General features: G+C 41.3%; 1 long non-coding RNA gene across 1 annotated transcript in view; it reads left to right on the top strand.

Moving 5' to 3' along the window:
* LOC144579838 (uncharacterized) overlaps positions 1–21,767 on the top strand; it is a 55,686-nt gene extending 33,919 nt beyond the window's left edge. The window contains exon 3 of the long non-coding RNA XR_013528282.1: positions 826–21,767. This is a non-coding gene — a long non-coding RNA (uncharacterized LOC144579838). The remainder of the gene's footprint in view (positions 1–825) is intronic.
* Positions 21,768–27,975: the final 6,208 nt, after the last annotated feature.

Genomic DNA, 27,975 nt, shown 5'->3' on the forward strand with positions numbered 1-27,975 from the left:
ATTGCAACCATGAATATCATGGCTTCTTGTGTTATGCCTCCGTTTTTAAATTTTACTTTTCATTTCTTCCCTATCTCACCAAGTGTGTATTTTCCACCTCTTAAAGTTTCCTATACACTGACATTTATAGGATACATAATTTCATTGTCTTATCAATAATGGAACACTGAAAAATATTTACGGAAGATATTGATCTATTTTTTTGATGATAATATACAAGGTAAAGTTATTTTTGTTTTGTTTTTAAAGAAGGCCTATTCAGTTTAAGAGGAAATCATTATTACATACACATAGGTATAAAGTATAGAAATATCTTCCCTAACATGCAAAATGTTTCCCTTTATTCCTGACTCCATTTCCCCACTCCCTTCTGACCCGGTCTCATTTATATCAGCTATTAGCGTAGCAACCATTTCTGACAAGAGAAGGCACATCAATGTTTTTTTTTTTTTTGACACAAAGTCTTGCTGTGTCACCCATGCTGGAGTGCAATGGCACAATCTTGGCTCACTGCAACTTCTGTCTCCTGGGTTCAAGTGATTGTTGGGCCTTAGCCTCCTGAGTAGCTGGGACTATATGGGCATGCCACCATACCCAACTAATTTTTGTATTTTTAATAGAGACGGGATTTCACTATGCTGGCCAGGCAGGTCTCAAACTCCTGACCTCCCGTGATCCTCCTGCCTTGGCCTCCCAAAGTGCTGGGATTACAGGCATGAGCCACTGTGCCTGGCCAAGGAGGCACATCTAAATTCTGACAAAAACAGCTTTAGGGATGGCACTGCTGAACTAAATCCCTAACTTTCCATGGTCTTCTCTTTGTAGCAATGCCAGAGCCTAAACTTTAAACATGGAGATATTTGGAACTTTGGAACCTCTGAGAGTCTAATGCATCAGAACTAGCACAGAAGAGGAATCTTAGAAACCAGTTTCTTCTCAACCTGAGCTTCAACCCTACCAGCTAGAGATCCCAAGTAAGGCATTTAGCTTCTCTGAGCCTTTGTTTCCTCTTCAGTAAAATAGAAAGAATCCCTTACTGGTTCAATTGTATACCATAGTATTTATAAAGTGATATCCTAATATTAGTTGTGGCTCTCATTTAAAAGGAAAGGCAGAGACTATAACCAAACAAACAAAAGTAGGAATTTAAAGGATCTAACTCTGGAAGCCCCAGTCTAAAACTGCCCTGTCCTAACCTGAATTTACCCCTTTTCTATTACTCAATTGTACAACATTCCTTCCCGCACGTCATACATGTTTGAAATAATATATATTCCCTGTTTTTTTTAAATAGCTCTGTAAATATTCAGAATTCATTAGTCATTCACATATGGTGCTCAATGCTTTAATGGGAAGTTGAGATAACTACATTGAGGACATCAAAGTTTTATTAGGGAAGAAAAAAGCAATCATTAGAAAATATGACATTATTTAGGAGTTGGAAGAGGCCCAAATGGAGGGAAGCAGCACTGCCCTGGGCCAGGGCAGAGGCCCTGGAGAAACACCAGCAGGAGAGAGAAACATGAAGAAAAGGGTAGAGATAACAAGACAGGCTTCACATTTTTCTAGAATGTTCCTCTTTACATAGAAAATGGAAATAAAGCTCTCTCTCTTCCACTCTCCTCAGTAATCCTTCTAGAACCCAGAATTCAAATGAGTAGTATACATCCAAAGTTGACCAGGTTTTTGTGCACTCGCTTGGGAACTCAACCATCACAATGTTTCTGAAAAAAAAAGTATTCCAGTTTCCAGAGTGCCAACCCTGAAATGCATTTTTGGAATGCAATCTGTTTGAAAATGAAATAACAAGGCAGCCTGTATAAGTTAGCTTTCAAAAAAAGTTTGGGGTTAGAAACATATCAACTACTATGAAAAACTGGTTTCTAATGGGGACTCCATTTTTCTGAGCTATCTTGGATACTTTTTGGAAGGAGGTGGGCTACAAACATACCATTGAGATTTCTAGATAAAAAAAAATTTACGTGGATTTTAAGACTTTAAGATGGAGCTATAGAACAGTCTCACCAGTTCAGAGATCCTGGAAATCTTTCTCATAGCCCTGGAATCAACTATTCACTTTAAAATAGAGCTTCATCCAATTTGGAGTAAAGCCCAATTATATCCTAAGAATAATCTCTTCTGCATTAAATCACATCTATGTGAAAAGAAAAAACAAAGCTCTGTAAAAAATATACACTACTGTAGCCATGGCCATAGTTTATTACACCTCTTTATAGTATTTACAATCACTAATACTCACAATTTAAAAAATGAAGTGACAGATTAGGGTGAAATAATTTCCTTTTTTCCCTTTTGTTTAATGCGATAGTACTTTATTAAATAATTTCCAAAGTTCAGTAACTTTTTTCAATCAGAATAGATGTAACTTAGAATTTCTACCACAGTAATTTCACTCAGATAAATTATATGAATTATGGATTATTCATTACTAAATTTTTTTACCCAACTCATCTCTTTCACACATTACCTTATAGTTGCAACCCCAGTAAAATTTGTATTCAAGAAAAGAGCTAGGCTGGGCATAATGTAATCCCAGCACTTTGAGAGTCCCAACAGGAAGGATTGCTTGAGCCCAGGAGTTCAAGACCAGCCTGGGCAACAAAGTAAGACCCCAACTCTGCAAAAAATAAAATTAGCAAAGTTTGGTGGTATGCCTGTAGTCCCAGCTGCTTGGGAGGCTGAGGCAGGAGGATCACTTGAACCCAGGAAATCAAGGCTGCAGTAAGCTATGATGGCACCATCACACTCCAGCTTGGGTGACAAAAGTGAGACCCTGTCTCTAAAAATAGTACTTTTTTTTTTAATTTAACAATTTAAAAATAAGAGAATAACTAACAGTTTTCTCTCTAAGGGCAGTCACCCATATAAGTAGGTGACTATAATTTATCATCCAACCTGGACACTGTTCTCCAGAAAAATGATAAACCAGATGAGACATCAGTAGGTACAGAACAGGACTACCTTAGGAAATCATGACTGTCGTACTCAATTCATAGTTGCTCTTTGGCTGCGCAGACTTCCCTCTCACCAGAGCATGACCTGCAGTAGAGGGGAAGGAGCATGGCCTAATGCAAAGAACACTATATCAGCTCTCATGGGTGCCATCCTACCTAGGGAACAGACACATCATCTACCTCTTTTGGTTTTTTTTGAGACAGAGTCTCACCCTGTTGCCCAGGCTGGAGTGCGATGGTGCATTCTTGGCTCACTGTAACCTCCACCTTCCGGGTTCAAGCGATTCTCCTGCCTTAGCCTCCCGAGTAGCTGGGATTACAGGCAGGTGCCACCATACCCAACTAATTTTTTGTACCTTTAGCAGAGATGGGGTTTCACCATGTTGGCCAGGCTGGTCTTGAACTCCTGACCCCATGATCCACCCTCCTCAGTCTCCCAAAGTGCTGGGATTACAGATGTGAGCCACTGCACCCTGCCATCTACCTCCTCTTTAAACCAGAAACCTAGAAGAACACTGGACTCCTCATTCTCCCTCCTTCCCTTCTTCCAAACACATATCAAGTCTTACTAATTTCACTTCCTAATTCCATCCATTTCCACCCACTCCACCAGCACTAGCTTAGTTCAGTTCATTACTATCCATCATCATCATTATTACAACATTCTCTGACTGGGCTCCTGTTTTACTTCCTGAGCCCTCCAATCCATTCTTCACACTGACACCCAGTTGATATTTCTCAACTGATCATTCTCCTTAAAACGCTTATTGGGTCCCCCTTATCCTCAGCTAAATCTTGAGCTTGTCCTTCATAATTGGTTGCACACCTTTAGCCTCCTCTCAGTCACCCCTCCCCACCACTTGCACACTGTTTCAAATTACATCCAGTTCCTTCATTAACATTATGTTGCATGAAAGCTTCTCCTCCATGCTCCACACACTAGCGCACCTCACTTCTTCCCCATCCCACTCCCAGTACCTGAAATTCCATCTCCATGATTTAGATCTCAGCTTAGAAAAGACTTCTTCCAGGAAGCCTTTCTTCCCAAATCCTTCCCATATTCTACCATTGCCATAATCTCTACTTCCATTGTCAGAGCACTTAGCAAACTTAGGGGTCCTTTCTTAGTCTAAACCCCACCTCAGTGCAGGCCAGCTCTTCAAACCAGACTTTCCTGGCCTTGACCTTCTCTTTTTTCTCTTCTTTTTTCTTTATCTGCCATTTGAATTCCATGGCCTTGACCTTCTAGCAACCTGTTTTGTACAACAATTCAAGAAAACCTCCTCACTTTCTGGAATGGCAGCCTGAATTTGTGCCCGTTCTTAATCCCCAGCCTCTATCCTCCCACCTCAGCCTCCCAAAGTGCTGGGATTACAGGCATGAGCCACCATGCTGTACCTCCCATTTTTATACCTTTCTGCATATCATAGTAAATAATTACACAGTCCTGTGTCATTCATTTTTCCCCTATGCTGTAAGCCATCTCCTGCAGTGGAAATGAATCCCATGTACCTTATAAAAGTGCTCCAGGGGGCTGGGCGTGGAGGCTTGTGCCTGTTATCCAAGCACTTTGGAGGCCAAGGTGGGTGGATCACCTGAGGTCGGGAGTTCAAGACCAGCCTGACCAACATGGTGAAACCCCGTCTTTAAAAAAAAAAAAAAAGTGTTCCAGGGATTGAGACTATCCTAGCCATGGTAAAACCTCATCTCTAATAAAACACAAAAAATTAGCCTGGCATGGTGGCAAGTACCTGTAGTCCCAGCTACTCAGGAGGCTGAGGCAGGGGAATCACTTGAATCTAGGAGATGGAGGTTGCAGTGAGCCAAGATCATGCCACTGCACTCCAGCCTGGCGAAAGAGCGAGACTCTGTCTCGAAATAAATAAATAAATAAATAAAGTGCTCCAGGACAAACAATGTATGGAAAGGAAAATTGGCTTATTGCCAGCAAAAATACTAACTCAGCAGATTTTCCTTTCCTCCTAAGTTTAACCCAATAAAGAAAAGTGCTTACATCACCAAGGCTTCAGGACCTCAGGGAAATCGCTGACATCTGACTTCTCAGCCTCTCTTAGAGCACAGTAAAGGGCAAATGCCTCAAGTTATAGGAACTGTGCATTCACAAACCATAAAATACTACATAGATATTCATTAGTATTGTGTGCTTATGATCACTATATTCTTTTTAAAAAAATAGTTGACACATTGTAATAGTACATATTTTGATGAATATCTATTTGTATAATGATCTAGTCAGGGTAGTTAGGGCATCTATCACCCTATGCATTTATTGTTTCTTTGTTGCGAAAACATTCAAAGCCCTCTCCTTTAGCTATTTTATAATGTACATATTTTAGCATTAACCATCACCCAACTGTGCAGTATTTGTTTTTTATTTAATTGTAACTTTGTTCCCATTTACCAACTTGTTCCCATACCGCCATTTTTCTTCCCCTCTCCAGTCTCTGGTAACCACTGTTCTCTGCTTCTGATATAAACTTTCTTTTTTTTAGATTCCATGTATGAGTGAGATCATTCAGTATTTGCCTTTCTGTGTCTGGCTTATGTGATCTCTATATTCTCATGAGTTTAAGACTGTTCTTCAAACACAAAAGGATATAGAAACAAAGCCTACTTCTCATTTGGGAGAATACTTTCGAGGCACAAAAATTCAGCTTATGCAAGAATAAACAATGACAATAAAAGAGCTAGCAGCAGAATGCTCTTCCAGAAATGTAGTATGAGAAAAGCAACATTCATCCCTAGCTAAAAGCATCTGCTTCCTCCCCCAGCTCGATCTCAGGTCATATTCCTTTGGAATTTCATGGCCAGGACAATAACCTGCTGGAGATAATGTTGCTTTTTGGAACCAGTGTGCCTAGAATTAAAGAGAAAAAATTTTAGGCCAGGGATGGTGGCTCACACCTGTAATCCCAGTGCTTTGGGATACTGAGGCAGGAAGATTGCTTGAGTTCAAGACCAGCCTAGGTAAGATGAGGAGAGTCAGTCTCTACAAAAATAAAATAGCCAGGCATGGTGGCATGTATCAGTAGTCCCAGTTACTTGGAAGGCTGAGGTGGGAGGATGGCTTGAGCCCAAGTGTTTGGGGATGCAATGAGCTATGGTCATGCCACTGTACTCCAGCCTGGGCAACAGAACGGGACCCTGTCTCTCTGAGAAAAAAAAAAAAAATGAGAGACAGAAAATTTTGCTTTCTGGATCCTTTTTCTCTGTGAATATCCATTTAAGGTTGGATGAGAGGGCGCCATGAAGGGCCAAGCTTCTGTGAGTATGCAGTTGACTAGATCTACTAAAATAAATATTCATGCTGGGCGCGGTGGCTCACGTCTGTAATCCCAGCACTTTGGGAGGCTGAGGCGGGTGGATCATGAGATCAAGAGATCAAGACCATCCTGGTCAACATGGTGAAACCCCATCTCTACTAAAAATACAAAAAAAAAAAAAAAATAGCTGGGCATGGTGGCGCGTGCCTGTAATCCCAGCTATTCGGGAGGCTGAGGCAGGAGAATTGCCTGAAGCCAGGAGGCGGAGGTTGCGGTCAGCTGAGGTCACGCCATTGCACTCCAGCCTGGGTAACAAAAGCGAAACTCCGTCTCAAAAAAAGAAAAAAACTAAATAAACGTTCATATTCTGAGGAAATGTTGAGTATGACTATTCTATTCTGTATTCTGAAAAATAAATAATTTCATAAATATTATGTGAGTATCTGATAAAATTAGGTGATTATTTAAATGCAACATAAGTCAGAATTACATGAAGTAATTTAGATACGGTGACTGGCCTACCCCGTCCACATTTTTCATACTGTGACTAGAAGGAAATCCCTTCTAATGGCCCACATGCTCTGCATGATCTGGTCTTGACCAGCATGCTGTATCCATCCACATTGGCTCTATTTCAGTTCCTCAAACATATGAGGTTCTTGTTTTTAAATAGAGACAGGGTCTCCCCATGTTGCCCAGGCTGGTCTTGAACTCCTGGGCTGAAGCAATCCTCCTGCTTCAGCCTTTCAAAGTGCTGGGATTTCAGGTGTGAGCCATTGCACCCAACCATGTTATTGTAGTTGTTGAAGACGGGTTCACTCTGTTGCCCAGGCTGGAGTGCAGTGGCTCAGTGTTGGCTCACTGCAACCTCTACCTCCCAGGTTCAAGAGATCCTCCTGCCTCAGCCCCTCAAGTAGCTGGGACTACAGGTGCTCACCACCATGACTGGCTATTTTTTTTTTTTTTTTTTTTGTATTTTTAGTAGAGACGGGGTTTTGCTGTGTTGCCCATCAGGTCTCAAACTCCTGAACTCAAGCAATCCAGCTGCCTTGGCCTCCCAAAATGCTGGGATTATAGGTATGAGTCATTATACCCAGCCCAGCCTTGTTGGTAAGAGACAGAGTCTCACTGTTTTGCCCAGGTTTGTCTTGAAATCCTGGCCTGACACAGCCTCCCAATTAGCTGGATTTCAGCACAAGTCACCATACCTGACTATGTGGCTCTTTCTTTTTTTTTGAGACGGAGTTTCACTCGTTACCCAGGCTGGAGTGCAATGGCGCAATCTCGGCTCACCGCAACCTCCGCCTCCTGGGTTCAGGCAATTCTCCTGCCTCAGCCTCCTGAGTAGCTGGGATTACAGGCACGCGCCACCATGCCCGACTTTTTTGTATTTTTTAGTAGAGGCGGGGTTTCACCATGTTGACCAGTATGGTTTCGATCTCTCGACTTTGTGATCCACCCACCTCAGTCTCCCAAAGTGCTGGGATTACAGGCTTGAGCCACCGCGCCCGGCCCGTGGCTCTTTCTTAACTAGGCCTTTGCGTATGCTGATCCCTCTCTCTAGAATGCTACTCCCCCACCTCTTTCTGTGCTGGTTGCTTCTTAGACCTTAGATCTTTATCTAAAACTTACTTTTCTGGAAGGGCCTTATTTGAATACCTGTTTCCTTTTCTTCTATTTTATTCTAACATATTTTCCAGATTTTTTTTTTATTCACAGGAGTCACCCCATTTATTATTACCTGTTTGTTTATTGTCTGTCTCTCCTTCTAGACTATAAGCACCTTGAAGACAGGAACTACATCTAGCTTGTTCACTATTGAGTACCCAGTACCTGCACAGGGCCTGGCATAAACTGGCTTCTCAAGAGATACTTGTTAAATGAATGTTTGAATTTGCAGATTGTGATAGTATATAATGACATCAGTTCTGTGGATTAAGCATTCCTTTAAATAGATTTATATTTTGTTAATCTCAAATATCTATATACATTTAAAAAGTATGCAACATCTTCTTTTTTTTTTAAAGATGGGGTTTCACTCTGATGGTCTTGAACTCCTGACCTCAGGTGATCCACCCACCTCAGCCTCCCAGAGTGCTAGGATTTACAGGCATGAGCCCGTGCCCGGCCTTTTTTGTTGTTTTTTGAGACAGAGTCTTGCTCTGTAACCCAGGCTGGAATGCAGTGGTACGATATTGGCTCACTGAAACTTTGCCTCCTGGGTTCAAGAGATTCTCCTGCCTCAGCCTCCTAAGTAGCTGGGACTACAGGTGTATACTACCACATCTGACTAATCTTTGTATTTTTTAGTAGAGACAAGGTTTCACCACGTTGGCCAGGCTGGTCTTGAACTCTTGGCCTCAACTGATCCTCCCACCTTGACCTCCCAAAGATCTGGGATTGCAGGTGTGAGCCACTATGGCAGCTGAAGGATCTCCTTAAAATTAATGAAAGAATGAGTGAGGCCAGGCACAGTGGCTCATGCCTGCAGTCCCAACACTTTGGGAGGCCAAGGTGGGTGGATCACTTGAGATCAGGAGTACAAGACCAGTCTGGCCAACATGGTGAAACTCTGTTTCTACTAAAAATACAAAAATTACCCAGACATGGTGGCACATGCCTGCAATCCCAGCTACTCGGGAGGCTGAGGCAGGAGAATCACATGAATCCAGGAGGCAGAAGTTGCAATGAGCTGAAGTTGCACCACTGCATTGCAGCCTGGGCAGCAGATCAAGACTGTTGCAACAAAAGAGATCCTTGGTGAAAGCAAAAAGAAATACTGAGACCTTTTTTTTTTGAGATGGAGTTTCGCTGTTATTACCCAGACTGGAGTGCAATGGCAGGATCTCCAGTCATCGCAACCTCTGCCTCCTGGGTTCAAGCAATTCTCCTGCCCCAGCCTCCCAAGTAGCTGGGACTACAGGCACGCACCACCATGCCCAGCTAATTTTTTGTATTTTTAGTAGAGACGGGGTTTCACCATGTTGACCAGGATGGTCTCCATCTCTTGACCTTGTGATCCACCTGCCTTGGCCTCCCAAAGTGATGGGATTATAGGCGTGAGCCACCGCGCGGGGCTATACTGAGACTTTTTAAAAACATAAAGTGTAGGCTATGATTGCACTACTGCCCTCTAGCCTGGGCTACAGAGCAAGATCCACCCTTTATTAAAAAAATTAATAAAGGATTTGCATAATAAAAGTAAATCACCAAAAAGCAGTGGGTGCGGTGGCTCACGCCTCACTGCAGTCCAGCCAGGGTGACAGTGCAAGACTCTGTCTTAAAAAAAAAATTTCAGTAAATTTACTTGATACTAGTTAACTGAGGTTTTTCTTGCACCTGGTAATAATCACTGAAGTCCAACCTTTGCTTTTTGGTGATTTACTTTTATTATGCAAATCCTTTATTAATTTTTTTAATAAAGGGTGGATCTTGCTCTGTAGCCCAGGCTAGAGGGCAGTGGTGCAATCATAGCTCACTGCAGCCTTGAACTCCTGGGTTCAAGTGACCCTCCCACCTCAGCCTCTATAGTAGCTGGGACTACAGGCACACCAGTGCACCTGGCTCTTTCTTTTCTTTTCTTTTCTTTTTTTTGAGATGGAGTTAAGCTCTTGTTGCCCAGGCTGGAGTGCAATGGCAGGTTCAAGCAATTATCCCAGGTTCAAGCAATTATCCTGCCTTAGCCTCCTAGTACCTGGGATTACAGGCATGTGCCACTACGCCCAACTAATTCTGTATTTTTAGTAGAGACAGGGTTTCTTCATGTTGGTCAGGCTGGTCTTGAACTCCCGACCTCAGGTGATCTGCCCACCTTGGCCTCCCAAAGTGATGGGATTACAGGTGTGAGCCACCACACCCAGCCAGCTCTTTTAACTTTTCTTTAACTCCTACTAGATGCTGTGGAGGCAAAGATGAGCTCCTTTTAGTAGTCCATGGCCCACTGGGAAACATGCCTAAACAGTTGGTTATAATTCATTGTAGCTCAGGGAGGAAGTTAAGTTCTAAGGACTACCTCACCCAACTTGAGGACATCAGAGACATTTTCTGAAAGGAAGTAGCCCATGAACTGAAACTTGTAGATTGCATAGGACTGAACTGAGAGAAGTGGAAAGGGCACAGTATGCAGAAAGACATGGAAACAAAAAACATTCCATTGTGTTTCAGGAATTACAAGCAACTCAGTGTTCCTGGAGCATAAACTTTGAGAAGGGAGTGGCAGCCGTTGACACTTGGGAGGTAGGCAGGACCAGATGCAGGAAAGGGAGCTTGTACCTTATTAGGGACACTTGGACTTTGCACCCGCAGCCATGAGGATCCACCAGTGTTTTGTGGGAATTGTTAATAGTTAAGCTCTAAGAACATGTGAATTGAAAAATTTTATGCAAATTACATTCCATTTTTACACTACTAGCAGTTGGAAGAGATAGATCATAAACAAAAACTTCAAAGGATTTACAATCCGGCACTCTTTTAATTGTATTTATGCCAAACACTCTCCACATCAAAATGGATGTTTAAAATGAATAACTTTGATATTGTGAGGTAGCCCCCATCTTTAGTCCTGATGTTATTAAATAGAAAGTCTTAAACTCATCCAATTATTCTTGGAAAATGCACATGAATGTGTGGTATTTGGAACTCTATTTTAGAACCCAAATGTCATAGACATCTGGACACAAAAATTATGCAAGAGAGACCTTTAGAAATGTGTTACTAATTATTGACTCTCTCCTGCAACAGCACAACTGAGCCTTTGTTACAGGCACTGTGTGCAGTACTGCTGTAGACTGGCTTTTTTCACATGTGATGGTTGATTTTCATAAGATAGTTTTCATAGCTAGAATCACAAAGCACTTTACAGAGTTAATAAGAAGGCTAATAAGCCTCAGAAATAAATGAATTATGGTAGCCATGATGAATGGACAAAACAATAGCTTAAAACTTATCTAGGGAAAGAAGAGAAATATGATCAAGCTAGCTGAAGAATTAGGGGAAGAATTCAGGGCAACTAGCTAACTAGCTGTAATGGAGTAGCTGTGTGAAGTTATGAAATTAGAACTGGATTCTAGTACTTGTCTTTCACTTGCCAAATATGTCATTTAACCTCTCTGTGCTCTCATTTTTATTCTCTCTAACAGAAAGGTCAGACTTAATATTCTTTAAGGCCTTCTTTAAATTCTAAAATATGGGTTATAGGAGTTTAAAATACCAAGAACTCAACTCCTATTAACTGTTATGTGTACCAGGTACAACTCTAAACGATAGTGTCTAAGAACAAGGCAAGATCCTTGTTTGCATTGAGCTGAAATTCTAGTGGGAAGGGAAGACAATAGCTTTAAATAGATAAAATAGTTGTAGTTAGTAACCCGTGCTACAAAGGAAGTAAGACAGGAGAGTAATCTAGAGAAGGATTGGGTGGTCTGGGGGATGACAGCACACAGATAGGCAGAGACCGCTGAGACCTGAAGAAAGGCAGCTTCCAGATTTGGGAAAGCTGGAAGTCAGGCACTCCTAATGAAGACTTCAAGTGCCAAAGAACTAGGCAGGGAACAAATTGGCCTTCCTTGAGGAACACAAAGAAGCCAGTGGTGCTGAAATACAGAAATGAGGGGGAAGAACAACAAAAAAAGAAGTAAGCTAAGTCATGCAGAGCCTCACTGGCTGTGGTAAAAAGTTTGAATTTTATTTTAAGTGCGGTAGTCAGTACTTAATGGAATTTAAGCTGAAAAGGGACAGAATCTAATTTATTTCAAAGCATCTCTTTGACTACTGTGTTGAGATTTAATTGCAGATGGCAGACTAGAAATAGAGACCAGTTTCAGAAGCTATTGTAAAATGCCAATTAAGAGATTATAATAGGCAGGGAGTGGTGGTTCACACCTTTAATCCCAGCACTTTTGGAGACCAAGGCAGGTGGATCACCTAAGGTCAGGAGTTCGAGACCAGCTTGGCCAACATGGCAAAACCCCATCTCTACTAAAAATACAAAGAAGTAGCCTGGCATGGTGGTGGCTGCCTGTAGTCCCAGCTACTTGGGAGGCTGAGGTAGGAGAATCACTTGAATCCAGGAGGCAGAGGTTGCAGTGAGCTGACATCACGCCACTGCACTCCAGCCTGGGCAACAGAGTGAGATTCTGCCTCTAAATAAATAGATAGATAGATAGATAGATAGATAGATAGATAGATAGATAGATAGATAATAGATAATAGTATCTGGCACCAAGATGGCATAAATGGAGAGAAAAAGCCTAAAACAAGGTGTTACTTTTGTTCTGAATCCTTGTATTTAAATGTTTTCTGTGTTAATGTGGTATTTTAGAAACTGACTTACATTAACTCACAAATCTAGTAATCTTAATATAAATTGAATGAAAAATGAAGGAGGCCAGTTAGGAAAAGAGTAATGCCATATAAATGCTACTTGCCCAGATAATTTTTGTACTGAATTTGGTACTATGCATATTTGGAGAGTTTCATTTAGAGTTACAAATAATTTCAGGAGAAATAGTATATTTAGAAAGAGAAATCAAGCAACTTTTAGGATAGGTTGATAACTATCAAGGATTACCCATAGACATTGCTGTACAGTTCTATTTTTAAAATATGTGAATTTATTCAACAATCTATTTTGTGAAGATTAGATATTTTCAGCAAATAGACTCTGTACTTTGAATAATTCCTCTAAACCAGTTTTAGACAATTAAACAACTGAAACTATCCTTAGAAAATATAAAATATACCTATTTCTACTGCTTTTTCATTAAATATTTACAGTGATACAAAAAACTTCTGGTCAATAACAGTAGAAAATCAAGACATATACCCAATTTGGAGAGAGCTAAGGAATAAAGGATATTATTATAATTGCCTGTTCCTAATGTAAAGATATTAGCATGTGATATTAATATATTTAATATAGACACAGGCACTTCCTAAGTTTAAAACATTTCATTTATATACTGCTTATTTAAAATTCAAGAATCATAAACCCAGCACTTTGGGAGGTGGATCATGTGAGCCCAGGAGTTTGAGACCAGCCTGGGCAACATTGCAAAATCCTGTCTTTACAAAAATTAGCTAGGTGTGGTGGCACACACCTGTAGTCCCAGCTACTCAGGAGGGTGAGGTGGGAGGATCGCCTGAACCCAGGAAGGTAAAAGCTGCACTGACCCAGGATCACACCACTGCACTCCAGCCTTGGCTACTGCCAAAAGTATTTATTGTGTCATTTAAAAGTTAGGAAAGCAATCTGATTAAACCGCACATTAAACTGTAAATGGCTGGCAGATAAGTAAACTTCTGAAACATGTGCATCTTTAAAAATCCACAGCTGCCTATTAACCTAAATGAATCCATAATTAGTGTAAATTTAGGCAATGTAATAAAAATGAAAGCGAGTGGAGCCGTATTATTTTTCTTATTTTCTTTGCTTCCAGATCCCCAGATTCTATCACGGTTCCCATGTACACATTCCTTTATGCATTTTACCCCAGTTAATCTTTATCACTGTTCTGCAGCTGAGTAATACTCTCAGTTTCAGAAGAAAGTGAAATCTCCTCTTCTCAGGCAGTTTTGATTAAAATCCCTTACTTCTGGTGAGCTTGTTCCCCAAGCAGAGCTAAGTACCAATCCTTCACCTCATCTAAAAGTCACCTTTTCTCTGCCACTCAAAGAGCCCTTGACATCTTTCATGTTGCCTATAAAGTTTTCTGAAGCCATTCAGAAAACAGTATTTTTTTTTTCTATTCCATGAACACTCTACCACAGAAAGAGAACAGTAATTGTTGACATGATGTCACTCTGTCTGAACCTGGGAATGCCTATGGGTGTCCTTCCTACCTCAGCCTCCTGAGCAGCTGGGACTACAGGTGCACACCACCACACCCAAATAATTTTTTGTATTTTTAGTAGAGACAGGGTTTCTCTAAGGTGGCCAAACTGGTCTCAAACTCCTGACCTCATGATCTGCCCTCCTTGGCCTCCCAAAGTGATGGGATTACAGGCGTGAGCCTTCGCACCTGCCCTAAAGTGAAGATTATTAACCCAGTTTTACAGATGAGGAAATGGAGGCTTAGATCATAAATGCCCAGGGTTCAAAGGACATAGTTCCTTAACTAATGGTACAAGGAGTCACCCGCAAAGCTGGAAGAAGAGCCCTGGCCTGTCTGGTCCCTTCGCCACTCTCTTCACCACTGGATTACACTGCTCCCCATTCTACACGTGGAAGTCAGTGCAATCTGCCTCATCTATTTTTATTAGCCCTCAAGCTACTTATCCGTAATATAGACATCCTGAATCTAATTTAGTAATCTTATGGTGACATTCCACTTATTTGGCTGTTCATATGTTACATGTCAGTATACTTTGTGAAACTGTAAACTTTTTGACAATAAGGCCCACTTCCTTACATTGTCCTCTGTATGGTCCCCTGCACAGAAGTACAAACAGTCTACCTGAGTATGATGAGAAGGAAAAAAAATCGGGAATCCAGATGTCGGGGTTGAGTAAATCTATTGAAAAGAATCCACAAGGCCGGGCGCAATGGCTCACTCCTGTAATCCCAACACTTTGGGAGGTTAAAGCAGGTGGATCACTTGAAGTCAGGAGTTTGAGACCAATCTGGCCAACATCGTGAAACCCTCTCTCTGCTAAAAATACAAAAACTAGCCAGGCATGGTGGCAGGCGCTATAGTCCCAGCTACTTAGGAGTCTGAGGCAGGAGAATCACTTGAACCCAGGAGACAGAGGTTGCAGTGAGCTAAGATCACGCCACTGCACTCCAGCCTGGGCGACAGAGCGAGACTCTGTCTAAAAAAAAAATAGAAAAATCCGCAAAACAAAAGATCCTTACAGGAGTAACTGAGAGTTTTCTTTAATTCTTCTAAGTGGCCAGCTATAATATAGTTAAGCACCAGAATATGCTGATATTATGTAAAGATGATTTTAAAAGTTGTATGTGGGTAGAAAAAAGTTGTGAGTCATACACTGAAAGAGGATTAGCTTTTTTTTGTATTATATAAATAATTAGAATCACATTTCAGAAATGTGCCCAGAGCTCACCAGCCAGAATTTTAAAACCTTAAAAAATATGTTGAATAATTTCTTTCTTTTTAGGAGCTGAAATTGGTTTATATGTGTACAGTAGATCAAGACCAAGCATCTTTTTATATTCCTGTTTACAGTTGTGAGAGATAATCACAAGTTATGCTCTTCAAGGTCATGAATAATTATGAGCAACCTTGGACAAAAGATCAGGCATCCTATGAGTAGAAAAAAAAAAAGGATGTCACCTCTTGAACAACACAGACAATGCCTGTATATACATTCTCTCCCAAGCCTCTGCAACCATGGAAAATAATTGCAGGAAAATGATATGAACAGAGCTCTTTTTCTAGCCTCTGGAAGGGAGTGAGTCTTCTACTCAATATAACCTTACAAGGATCATCTCTCATCTTCAGCTTTTTTTTTTTTGAGACAGAGTCTTGCTCTGTTACCTGGGCTAGAGTGCAAAAGCATAATCTTGGCTCATTGCAGCTTCTGCCTCCTAGTTTCAAGTTTCAAGTGATCCTTCTACCTCAGCCTCCCAAGTAGCCGGGATTACAGGTGCCTGCCACCATGCCCGGCTAATTTTGTATTTTTAGTAGAGACAGGGTTTCCTCACGTCGGCTAGGCTGGTCTTGAACTCCTGGCCTCATGTGATCTACCCATCCCTCCCAGGATGCTGGAATTATAGGCCTGAGCCACCGCACCCAGCCCCATCTTCAGCTTTTGAGTGAAGGCAGAAGGGGAAGTGTTTTGAAGAGTCAGTATAAGAAAGATTCAGTTCATCATGCCTAATTTTTCCTCTTCCTTTAAAAAAAAATATCTTGGGACAGCAGTAGTTGTCAAGACCATCATGTTAAGTATAGTCAGTATCTAGAGAACTACTGTTAGGTACTCCCAGAATGTTATTCTCTAAGAAGAAAGCCAGAAAGGGTAAAAATATTGAAGATGGGACCTGTCTTCTACAGATGAGACAGACCATAATTGAATGCCTGAAAAAACTGCAACCATCCGAATGTTATCACTATGACTGCCTTATTGCCTGGTGTGCCTGTAAGGTGATGGAGAAGAAAATCATAACTAGGGTACCAAGGGCAGGACAGGACAAAAAGGTCAAGTTGCAAAGGTGGTTAGGAAAGTTAGGAGTAAAAGGGGGTGAATTCTGAGGTTACTGTTTATGACGTGCTGTCTGGATTTAAAAAAAAAAAAAGCAAAAGGCCAGAACCTAGAACCTAGGCAATGGAGATGACAAAATCCATCTCTCCTAGAAAGAAATTTAGTAATGCTTCTCCTGTACTGTCCAGGAGAAAGAGTCATTCACTCTACCACACAGTGCATCTAGGCCCTGGAGAGTAAGTGTGCCCTGTTACAGTGAGGACAGGAGTAGTTCACCTGGCTCTTCTCTGGGCTGGAAGGAATGTCTCATAAGACTAGTCATTTCTACAGAAGAAGCTTGATTGAAATAAAATTAAATTTAAAAAGACTTTCCTTTGCTCCAAGTCTACACTCAGCACGTAACCATCTGATTTCTAACTTACCTCTTGCTTGGGCATGAGTGTATAGGAATAGCAAAATCTTTGCGTGGGTCTTTATCTTTTATTGTCAGTTAATACATTGGCATTTTGTTTTACACCTCGAGCTTGTATACTTTGAAATTTGACTTTTGTTTGAGTTTTGTTTGTTTGTTGAGACAGAGTCTGACTCTGTCACCCAGGCCGGAGTGCAGTGACACAATCTTGGCCCACAGCAACCTCCCAGGTTCAAGCAATTCTCGTGCCTCAGCCTCTCGAGTAGCTGGGATTATAGTCATGCACCACTATGGCCTGGCTAATTTTTGTATTTTTAGAAGAGACAGGGTTTTGCCATGTTGGCCAGGCTGGTCTCAAACTCCTAGCATCAAGTGATCTACCCCTCCCCTCTGCCTCCCAAAGTGCTGAGATTACAGGCATGAACCACCCTGCCTGGCCTGTTTGTTTATTTGATACAGGGTCTCACCCTGTCATCCAGGCTGGAGTACTGCGGTGCAATCATGGTTCACTGCAGCCTCTACCTCCTGGGCTCAAGAAATCCTCCCACCTCAGCCTCCTGAGTAGCTGGGCCTGTAGGCATGTGCCACCATGCTGGCTAATTTTTCTTTTAATTTTTTGAAGAGAGAGAGTTTACCCTGGCTGGTCTCAAACTCCTGGTTTCAAGCAATGCTCTCACCTTGGCCTTCCAAAGTGCTGGGATTACAGGCATGGGCCGCCACACCCGTGCTATACTTTGACTTTTGAGGCTAGTGGTTATGCCTAATAATCTAGTCAGTTCAAGTGCATCTTCAAAATCAAATTTCTTAGCTATACCTAGACATACCAGGGTTAGACACCCCAAAACATGTAATTAGAATAAGGCAACATTAGGTGCTCAGCTGGCTTTTCTATATGATTCCTTTATGTCATACAGATATAATTTTAGGAATAAGATTTTTGTGGTAGTTAAAACAAATTTTTCTCTTACTCTGTAATTAAAGACAAGACTGAGCAACTGCTACAGGTGACAGGTGGTAACGCTGTATCATTCAACTTTCCAGTATCTGGTTCTTGAGAACATTTGCATGAGAGGCAAAACTTTTCCAATTACATCATGTCTAATGTCATTGATCATACTATCTATTGATTAATGCAATTATTTCTTAAATTATATGTGCCTGTTTTGCATCAGGCCTTGTGTGGAAATGTCTGGAAATTCACACTAAACAAGACATATAAAAAATGATTACATGATGAGCTGGGAATGGTGGCTTATTGCCTATAATCCCAACACTTTGGGAGGTTGAGGTGGGCAGATCACTTGAGATCAGGAGTTCAAAACTAGCCTGGCCAACATGGTGAAACCCTGTCTCTACTAAAAATACAAAAATTAGCCAGGTGTGGTGGCCGGTGCTGTAACCCCAGCTACTCAGGAGGCTGAGGCAGGAGAATCACTTGAACCTTGGAGGCGGAGGTTGCAGTGAGCCAAGATTGCATCACTGCACTTCAGCCTGGGGGACAGAGCAAGTCTCTGTCTCAAAAAAAAAATTGTTAAAAATAATAATTATCACTATGTGATGGATTATGAGATTCTGTACAAGGCACAGGGATGGCAAGGGATGGAAAAATTCCTGGTCATGGAACCAGGAAGGCACCAGAGGAGGTGGCCTTTGAGCTGGGTGTTGAAGAAAATATAATGTATTTCCCTCTTGGCATAGGAAAAGAAAGGGAATTCCAGGCAGAGGAAATGGCTGGAAAGCAAAGCCTAGAAGGTATGAAACAGATTGGCTTGTGCAGCAAATTGCTAGAATATTGATTGAGCAACAAGATGAGGTAGGAGGTATGCCTGCTAATGACTTAATCAGGTGGGTGTTGGCGACATTTAAAATTGGGAAGCGATATGATATTAAGAAGAGTTTTTGTAGTTGTCATGACAATGAAGCAAAAGGGAACAAGGGAAAGGAAGTCCAATTAAGAGTCTAGGTCCTAAATTAAGACAGTTGTAATGAGAATGGAAAGGATAAAACAGGTTTGAGAATGGTTTGGCAGCTAGAATCAGTAGGGCTTGGTGACAGATTGTGTTTGGGGGCGAGAGAGGGAGGAACTAGCATAACTCCCACATTACTTGCTTTGGAACATGGGGATCTTTTATTAAATCTTTCTGTAAACCATTATACATTATTCATTGTGAGATTAAAGATGTGCCTGCGTTGTGAAGCATCATTAGCTTCCGACTAAGGGAATCCCGAGATTAGAAGTCAACTCCCACCCACCTCCAACCCTGCACTTCCTGACCATTTTGTGCCTTTTGCCGGAAGCTGTGAGACCTGGCTTCAGGTGGAAAAAAATGTGTAGCTAAAACAGACCTATTGTCCTAGAAAAAAAGAAATATGAAAGCCAAAAGATACAATTAAACACATTTGGAATACTTGAAGGAAGTGTCCATGGCTTTATCAGGGACTGTAGCTGCACTCTATGTGTGCAGCTTTGCCTGGTTTTCATTAAGCAAAGAAACTGGCTTTCAACAGCCAAAATGTGAAAACTTGTTTAGTTACAGGGTAACCAGAAACTTGTGCTTGAAAATTTAGATGTATATTCATAAAATTACATCTTGGCCTTTTGAACTGGATAAAAACAATGAAGCAAATGTGTATTATCATAAATAGATTCTGTTTTCTCAGATTACAGATGTTTGAGGGTTAAAAAGTTTATGTGACTAGTTGTTCCTTGAGTTTTGCACAGGGTTTCCTTATTGCTTTTGTGTCTTGCTTTTGTGCGGCCTTTAGGGGAACGTTCTAGCATAGCAATTAGGAGTCTTAGCTCTGGAGTTCAAACACTATGTCTTTGGGCATACCATCAATTGCCCCTGTTATTTTGTCACTCACATACACATGAAATTAATAATGTCAGCATGATCTTTGAGTGGAACCCAATTTCAACACAGAAATACTAGATGGGATTTGACTTCAAGAAACGTCTAATTCAGTGGTTTTCACACATTATAGTGCATTATAGTCACCTGGAGGGCTTGTTAAGCCACAGATTGCTGGGCCCTAACCCAGGGTTTCTCATTTAGTAGAAGATCTGCAGTGGTTCCCAAGAATTTGCATTTCTGACAAGTTCCAGATGATTGTCTGGGCCCCATACTTTGAGGAAGGTGAATCTAATTGGAAAAGGAATTAATTTAAGGGGAGAGGGTGGAGGGTGGAGGGCAGAGAAGCACTTAGAAAACAGGTGTACATGGTTTGCTGTTGTTTTAATGAGAGGGAGTCTTGCTGTGTTGCCCAGGCTGGTCTTGAACACCTGGGCTCAAGAAATCCTCCTGCCTGAGCCTCTTGGTTCCTGGGACTACAGGTGCTCTCTGCCATGTCTTATTACTGATTTTGTTTAGGAAGCTGAACCACACACAATAAGAACTCCAGTGATTGATGAGCCATTCATTTAACTGAGAATAATTTTATTACTAGGATGACATTAAGTTTCTACCATCCTAGGAATATATCCCCATAATTAGAGTGTGCATTTGTCCCTCTCAGGGAAACAAATATATTCCAACTGACCTTTTCCACAATGTCAGGGTTTTATACTTAACCTGAACCAAACCAAACCAAACCATGAACCATTTAATTGGAATACACCAGGCTAATTGGTTATGCTCCAAAACTAAACTGAATCTAAAATATCTTTTCCCTGAAGTGTAAACCAAATAAAAGATCTTTTGTTTATTTTTTTTTAAAGTTAACTCGTTCAAGTTAGAAACAAACATTTTGGTTTTTTAAACTATTGAAAAGCAAAATTATATTCCCTGACATACTGATTCATTAAAAAAAAAATAAGTTACCATTATACTAAGTAACAAGTAGCTGACTGAAATACTAAAATACAAAGTCCCTAAAAAGTCAGGGTCGTAGCAAGACAGAGTATTCCCCTCAAAGGGGTCAAACCAAGATACTTTAATGAAGGAACTACTTCCTAGCTGTGGTAAGGGACTTAAGGGAACTAGAGGGGAGTGATTAGGTACCAAGAAACTAGCAATAGCAGGAAGCTTTACCACCGTGGGCCTAAAGAAGCAAAAGGAGGATATAGTGTTTACTGAGTCCAATTAGAAGAAGAGCTATGTTTCCAGGCTGTCTGACAAGAGATCTAGTCTTAGGGATCTCTCCCTCCCTCCTCAAATGCACACATTAGAATACATTTGCTAGCTCAGGGAGAGGACATATCTCCGCCTCTCTCTCCTTGAAACTTCTAATCTCCTATTGGTGCCTTCCTCTGTCTGAATCCAACTGAAAGTCAGATGTCAAGGAAGCCCAAGAAACCTATTTGCAGGGGTTAGCTTCCTGGCAGAGAAGGGCCAGTGGTGGATGGCAAATGGAGACTGACAGCTCAATCCTCTTTTACTAAATTAATGCTAGGCATTATAGAAAGTATCAGTAAGTGAGTTAATATATATAAAATTCTTGGAAAATTCCTTGGCACGTAGGAAGCATTATATCCTAACCATTAGCTATTATTGTTACTATAATTAGCCCTATTTTACTGATAAGAAACTAAATTTCATAGACTTTAAGCAGCTTCTCCTTGGTTAATGATTAGTAACAGAACCTACACTCAAATCCAGATTTTTAGATGCCAATCTTTTTTTTTTTTAATTATTATTTTGTAGAGATAGGGTTTTACCATCTTGGGCAGGCTGGTCTCGAACTCCTGACCCTCAGCCTCCCAAAGTTCTGGCATTACAGTCATGAGCTACCGCACCCAGCCTAGATGCCAATCTTGTACAAATTTATCCGTGTTTACAATAGCATCATAAAATATTAGGCATTGCATACATATTTAATTTTATGATTTATTGCAGAATAAAGCATCTTTACTCTTGATCCAAGAAATCTGTAACCAACTTGACACTTTTTGAGATATATAGAAATAAAATAAATGGAACTTTTTTTTTTTTTTAAGAGATGGGGGTCTCGCCATGTCGGCCAGGCTGGAGTGCAGTGGCTATTCACAGGCACGATCCCACTACTGATCAACACAGGAGTTTTGACCTGCTCCATTTCTGACCTGGGCCAGTTCATCCAACCTGATAGTCCGCAGCTCCCGGAAGGTCACCATATTGATGCCAAACTTAGTGCGGACACCCGATCGGCATAGCACACTACAGCCCAGAAATCCTGGGCTCAAGCGATCCTCCCACCTCAGCCTCCCGAGTAGCTGGGGCTACAGGCATGCACCACTGTGCATAAATGACACTATTATTTCAAAGGCAACTCTATCTGGTCAATAATATTATTAATAGTCATGGTAATGTTGGTGTTAGTAGTGGTAGTAGTAATAACAATTGTTACAATTCTTGAATGTTTATTATATGTCCAGCACTGTGCCATTTTTTAAGGTATTGTAATAATGTAACCACTAATCCATGGCACCCATTTTTAATTTCCTGTTGTTTCTTTTAATTTTTTTAAACTTAGAAATAAGTCACTTGGGGCCAGGCGTGGTGGCTCACGCCTGTAATCCAAGCACTTTGGAGGCCAAGGCAGGCGGATCACCTGAGGTCAGGAGTTCAAGAGCAGCCTGACCAACATGGTGAAACCCTGTCTTTAAAAAAAATGTTTTAATTAACAAAAAAAGAAATAATTCACTTGGATATTTTTGCTGGCTCTTGTTTGACTACTTAAGGTCGTATAAAATAATTTTAAATGTGAGGTATATGTTATCTCCTTCAAAAACTCCCAGATAACATTATTTTTCCCTGTAATTGTTGGATAATTTATTCCTCCCATTATACTGTCATGATACAAAATTAGCCCTAAGGCAAGAGACATGACTAGCCATGCATTCCAGATTTGATTACATGAAATAAGACATTTGAACATAAACATAGTTTGTTTCTTATTTGTGTCAGGTCAGCTTTTTTTGGCAACAGATTTTAGATAGTGAGCTAGCCTTTTACCCTTAGTCTTTGCATTTTAGGTTTTCAGAGTTTCAATTCAGAGGGCATAATCAATAAGCCGAGACATCATATGTACACTTCTAGTCAGCTAAAGAAACAAACAAGGAATGTTTTTCCTGTGGGGTTGATTTCCATCCTGTCACACTATCTGTCAACTCTTTTCTGATGATTGGAGCAATTATCAGACAAGGGCACTGTAACCAATGGCTCATCACAATTGAGTTTCTTTCTTAGCAGTTAAGTTACAGAGTTGTCATTAAGAAAGTCAGTGAAGCAGTAGCATTATAGAGGCAGTGCTACACTGAAAACCAACCACGTGAAAGAAAAAAAATCCTACACTGACACCATTTGCATTCTCCTTCATTGTCTAGTTACTGCATAGGGTGACCCTTAAGAAATTCCTTAATTACAATAGAGACTGAACTATATAAAATTGCCAATATTTGATCAATAATTGACCAGTTTGGCCTATGAAAATGGAAGTTTCATGTGGTTTATCCTAATAATTCTGATTCTGATTTAAGCAGTCCATGGAGCTGAAAACATTTTATTTATAGATCGTTTTACAGTCCTCCCCATTGGTACACATTTTTCTTTTGCACATTCTACAAATGAAAGTCACCACTGATTTTTTCCCTCTTGCTGAGGATTTAATTAAATTTTAACATCCAGAAATGTGTGTTGGCCCGGCTCACACCTGTAATCTCAGCACTTTGGGAGACTGAGGCGGGCAGATCAGTTGAGGTCAATTGTTTGAGACCAGCCTGGCCAAGATGGGGAATCCCTGTCTCTTCTAAAAATACAAAAATTAGCTGGGTGTGGTAGCGCATACCTGTAGTCCCAGCTACTTGGAAGGCTGAGGCACGAGAATTGCTTGAACCTGGGAGGCAGAGGTTGCAATGAGCTGAGATGGCACCACGGCACTCCAGCCTGGGCAACACAGCAAGACTGTCTCAAAAAAAAAAAAACCAAAAAACAGAAATGTGTGAAATTGAGATTTTAAGGTGTTTATAAATAGTTATATGTATAAAGTACCTAACCAAATTCTGGGCACACAGTAGGTACTCACAAGGATTAAGTAAAATAGGTATCACCCATAATAGTTACCAGTATGAACCTGTATGATCATAAGAGCACATTGTGATAAGGTCTTTGATGGTTACACATTCTATTATACACATTATTTCACTTTGAGTCAAATTACCTAAAAAACAATTCCTAACACATTCAACTGACAGGTAAAATCATATTGCAAGTATACAAGAGGTAATATTGCAGTATTATATAAACATTCTTTTTTTTTTTTTTTTTTTTTTTAAGATGAGGTTTCACCCTGATGGCCAGGCTGGTTTTGAACTCCTGACCTCAGGTGATCCACCCACCTCGGCCTCCCAAAGTGCTAGGATTACAGGCGTGAGCCACCGCGCCCAGCCTATAAACACTCTTCTAACAGAAATGTAAGAACAAAGAAAAGGAAAACAGCACACAGGTCTGAGATTTTTAAAAAGGTACAAAGAGAAGAGGAAGAGATTTTCTATGCATTTGTATAAACCACACATTAAAAAATGTCATAGTTAATGATTTTTTTCTTTGTGAGAGGGGGAAATGATTTCTCACATGTAGATGTCTGTCTTGTGGTGAGTTTGAGGAACAGACTTATGCAATTAAGATGGAAACATCATATTTAAAACACAAAGAGTTTTGAGAATAAGATATTCATTTTATAATTATGCTATCTTCCCAAATTCTTGCTTATTTTATAACTTCATGTAAATTCTTAAAATTTGACATGTTTATTAAAACTTCTATTAGTAATTTTCTCTTTGATGTTGTTATCGCTGCTCTTAAATACAGAGAAAAATGTGTGATTCAACTGAGGGCTGCATCGGGCAGATGAGTCAGCAGCTATGGCCCAGCTGTATGCATGGTCCACAAGTGTCCTTTGCCTTGGGTAGACTTTACAGGCAGAGTTTTTTAAAGGGTCTCATGCAAACTTTACAAATGTATTTCTTCTGTACTCCTTTGGAGTAACCACATCTACAAAACACACCCTAAATACTAGAAGCTGTCTGGGCACAGTGACTCACACCTGTTATCCCAGCACTTTGGGAAACTGAGGTGGGTGGGGTGAATCTCTTGAGCCAAGGAGTTCAAGACCAGCCTTGGCAACATGGCAAGACGCCCATCCCTACAAAAGTACAAAAAATTAACTGAGTCCCAGCAACTTGAGAGGCTGAGGTGAGAGGATCTCTTGAGCCTGAGAAGTTGAGGCTGCAGTAAACTGAGACTGTGCCACTGCATGCCAGCATGGGTGACAGAATAAGACCCCATCTCAAAAAAAAAAAAAAAATTCTAGAAGCATTAATGACCAGAATATAGGAAGTTTGATTTCCTCAACAGTATGACACTATGTCAGAGACCAGGGTTTAACAGGTGCAGGTTTATGGCGCATATTGGATTCAGCAGGCCTGCCGTCTTGAGCACCACATTTTTACCACACTTCTAGGGGATTGCATGCTGCTGCTCTGCTGACTGCACTTTAGCAAGGAACTCAATAGTTCCCCTTTCATGACCTACTAGCATCTTACAGGCTTACCGTCCCCCTCCCCAAACCAGTCTTCCTCTTGAGTTCTCATTGATTTTTGCCACTATTCATTCTCCACGCAACCACAGAGTAGTGAGTCTCCTAATCTCTCCCACACTCACATCCAAATCACTGATGAAGTTCTGCTGACTCTCCCCAATGTTTCACATCACTTTTTTTGTTTTTGGACAGGGTCTCTCTCTGTTGCTGCCCAGGCTGGAGTGCACTGGCATGAACACAGCTCACTGTAGCCTTGACTTCAGGGGCTCAAAGGGTCCTCCCACCTCAGCCTACGGAATGGCTGGGACTACAGGCAGGTATTACAATTCCTGGCTAATTTTTAAAATTTATATATATATATGGGCCGGTGCGGTGGCTCAAGCCTGTAATCCCAGCACTTTGGGAGGCCAAGGCGGGTGGATCATGAGGTCAAGAGATGGAGACCATCCTGGTCAACATGGTGAAACCCCGTCTCTACTAAAAATACAAAAAATTAGCTGGGCATGGTGACGCGTGCCTGTAATCCCACCTACTCGGGAGGCTGAGGCAGGAGAATTCCCTGAACCCAGGAGGCAGAGGTTGCGGTGAGCGGAGATCGTGCCATTGCACTCCAGCCTGGGTAACAAGAGCGAAACTCCGTCTCAAAAAAAAAAAAAATTTATATATATATTTTAAAGATGGGGTTTCACCATGATGGACAGGCTGGTCTTAAAACTCCTGACCTCAGGTGATCCACCCACCTCAGCCTCCCAAAGTGCTAGGATTACAGGTGTGAGCCACTGCACCCCGCTGAAGGTTTTTATTTTTATTTTTTATTTATTTATTCTTTTTTTTTTTAAGACGGAGTTTCACCATGTTGGTCAGGCTGGCCTTGAACTCCCGACCTCAGGTGATCCGCCCGTGCTTGGATTAGAGGCGTGAGCCACTACACCCGGCCAAATTTTTTATTTTTTATATTTTTTGTTGTATTTTACAGACAGGGTGTCCCTATGTTGTCCAGTCTGGTCTTGAATTCCTGGGATTACGAGATCCTCCTGCCTTGGCCTCCCAAAGTGCTGGGAACACCTGGCCTGAGACACTGCCTGGTCAGTTTTTTTTTCTGTAGAGACAGGGGTCTCATTGTGTTGCCTAGGCTGTCAAATCATTTTTCATTCCATTGCTGCCACCAGGACCCAGGCCTCAATGACCTCTTATTCCTGATTGTCCTTCCAGCTCTCCCAGTCTCTGCCCTGCCTATTCCATATCTATGCACCACTGCCATTCTAGAGCAGTGCTTATTTATGCAGATAATCCACTGAAACACCATGTGGAACAGAGTCTAGAGTCCTTGACCTGGAACTTCAGGTCCCACACTCCCACCCTGGTTTTCCATTCTTACCTCCTAACGTGCTCATATGTGAACCTTATGGATTACTTGCCATGACCTGAATACGTGTGTGTGTGTGTGTGTGTGTGTGTGTGTGACAGAGTCTCACTCTGTTGCCAGGGCTGCAGTGCAGTGGTGCAATCTTGACTCACCGCAACCTCCGCATCCTGGGTTCAAGCAATTATCATGCCTCAGCCTCCCAAGTAGCTGGGACTTACAGGCATTCAGCACCATGCCCAGCTAATTTTTGTATTTTTAGTAGAGATGGAGCTTCACCATGTTGACCAGGCTGGTCTCAAACTCCTGACCTCAAGTGATTTGCCTGCCACCCAAAGTGCTAGGATTATATGCATGAGACACCATACACAGGATCTGAATACCTTTGATGCTTTCACTTTCTTCAAAGATCCCAAGTTCCTATGTCACTTAAAGTGTCATATGAGTGCTAGGAAGTGTTAATAAACATCCAAAAGAGCCTGGGATAAACAGCTTCATGACATCCTCTTGAGCAGCTGGGACTACAGGCACATGCCACCACACCCGGCTAATTTTTATATTTTCAGTAGAGATGGGGTTTCACTATGTTGGTCAGGCTAGTCTCAAACTCCCCTCGTGATCCACCCGCCTCGACCTCCCAAAGTGCTGGGATTTCAGGTGTGAGCCACTATGCCCGGCTGGTAATAAAGCATTCTATAGAGATTATTGTTTCTACCTCTCTGTATTATTGAACTTGTTTAAAGGGCATTTATGATTTAGTAAAAAAAAAATCTAATAAATTAAGCATGTTAATAAATAAACAAAAACAACAAAAAAGAATCTTTTGGGCCTCTGTTTTTATTACACAATCCACAACCAAAGAAGTACAAATACCATTGTAATTTTTTTCTTTTTTGAGTCAGAGTCTCACCGTTTCCCAGGCTGGAATGCAGCCCTGATCTCGCAGGCTCACTGTAATCTCCACCTCCCAGGTTCAAGAGATTCTTGTGCTTCAGCTTCCCGAGTACCTGGGACTACAGGCGCATGCCGCCACACCCAGCTAATTTTTTTTATTTTGTAGAGACTAGGTTTCACTGTGTTGCCCAGGCTGGTTTCAAACTCCTGAGCTCAAGCAATCCACCCGCCTTGGCCTCCCAAAGTGCTAGGATTACAGGCATGAGCCACTGTGCCTGGCCCTGGTTATATCTTTGTTTACCGTTGGTCTAGGCAGCCTACCAGAGGCTGGGTTTTCATCTATGTAGGCTCTTGTAAATGCTGCTACCAATT

Source organism: Callithrix jacchus, chromosome 16, assembly GCF_049354715.1.
Source record: "Callithrix jacchus isolate 240 chromosome 16, calJac240_pri, whole genome shotgun sequence".
Taxonomy (NCBI): Eukaryota; Metazoa; Chordata; class Mammalia; order Primates; family Cebidae; genus Callithrix; species Callithrix jacchus.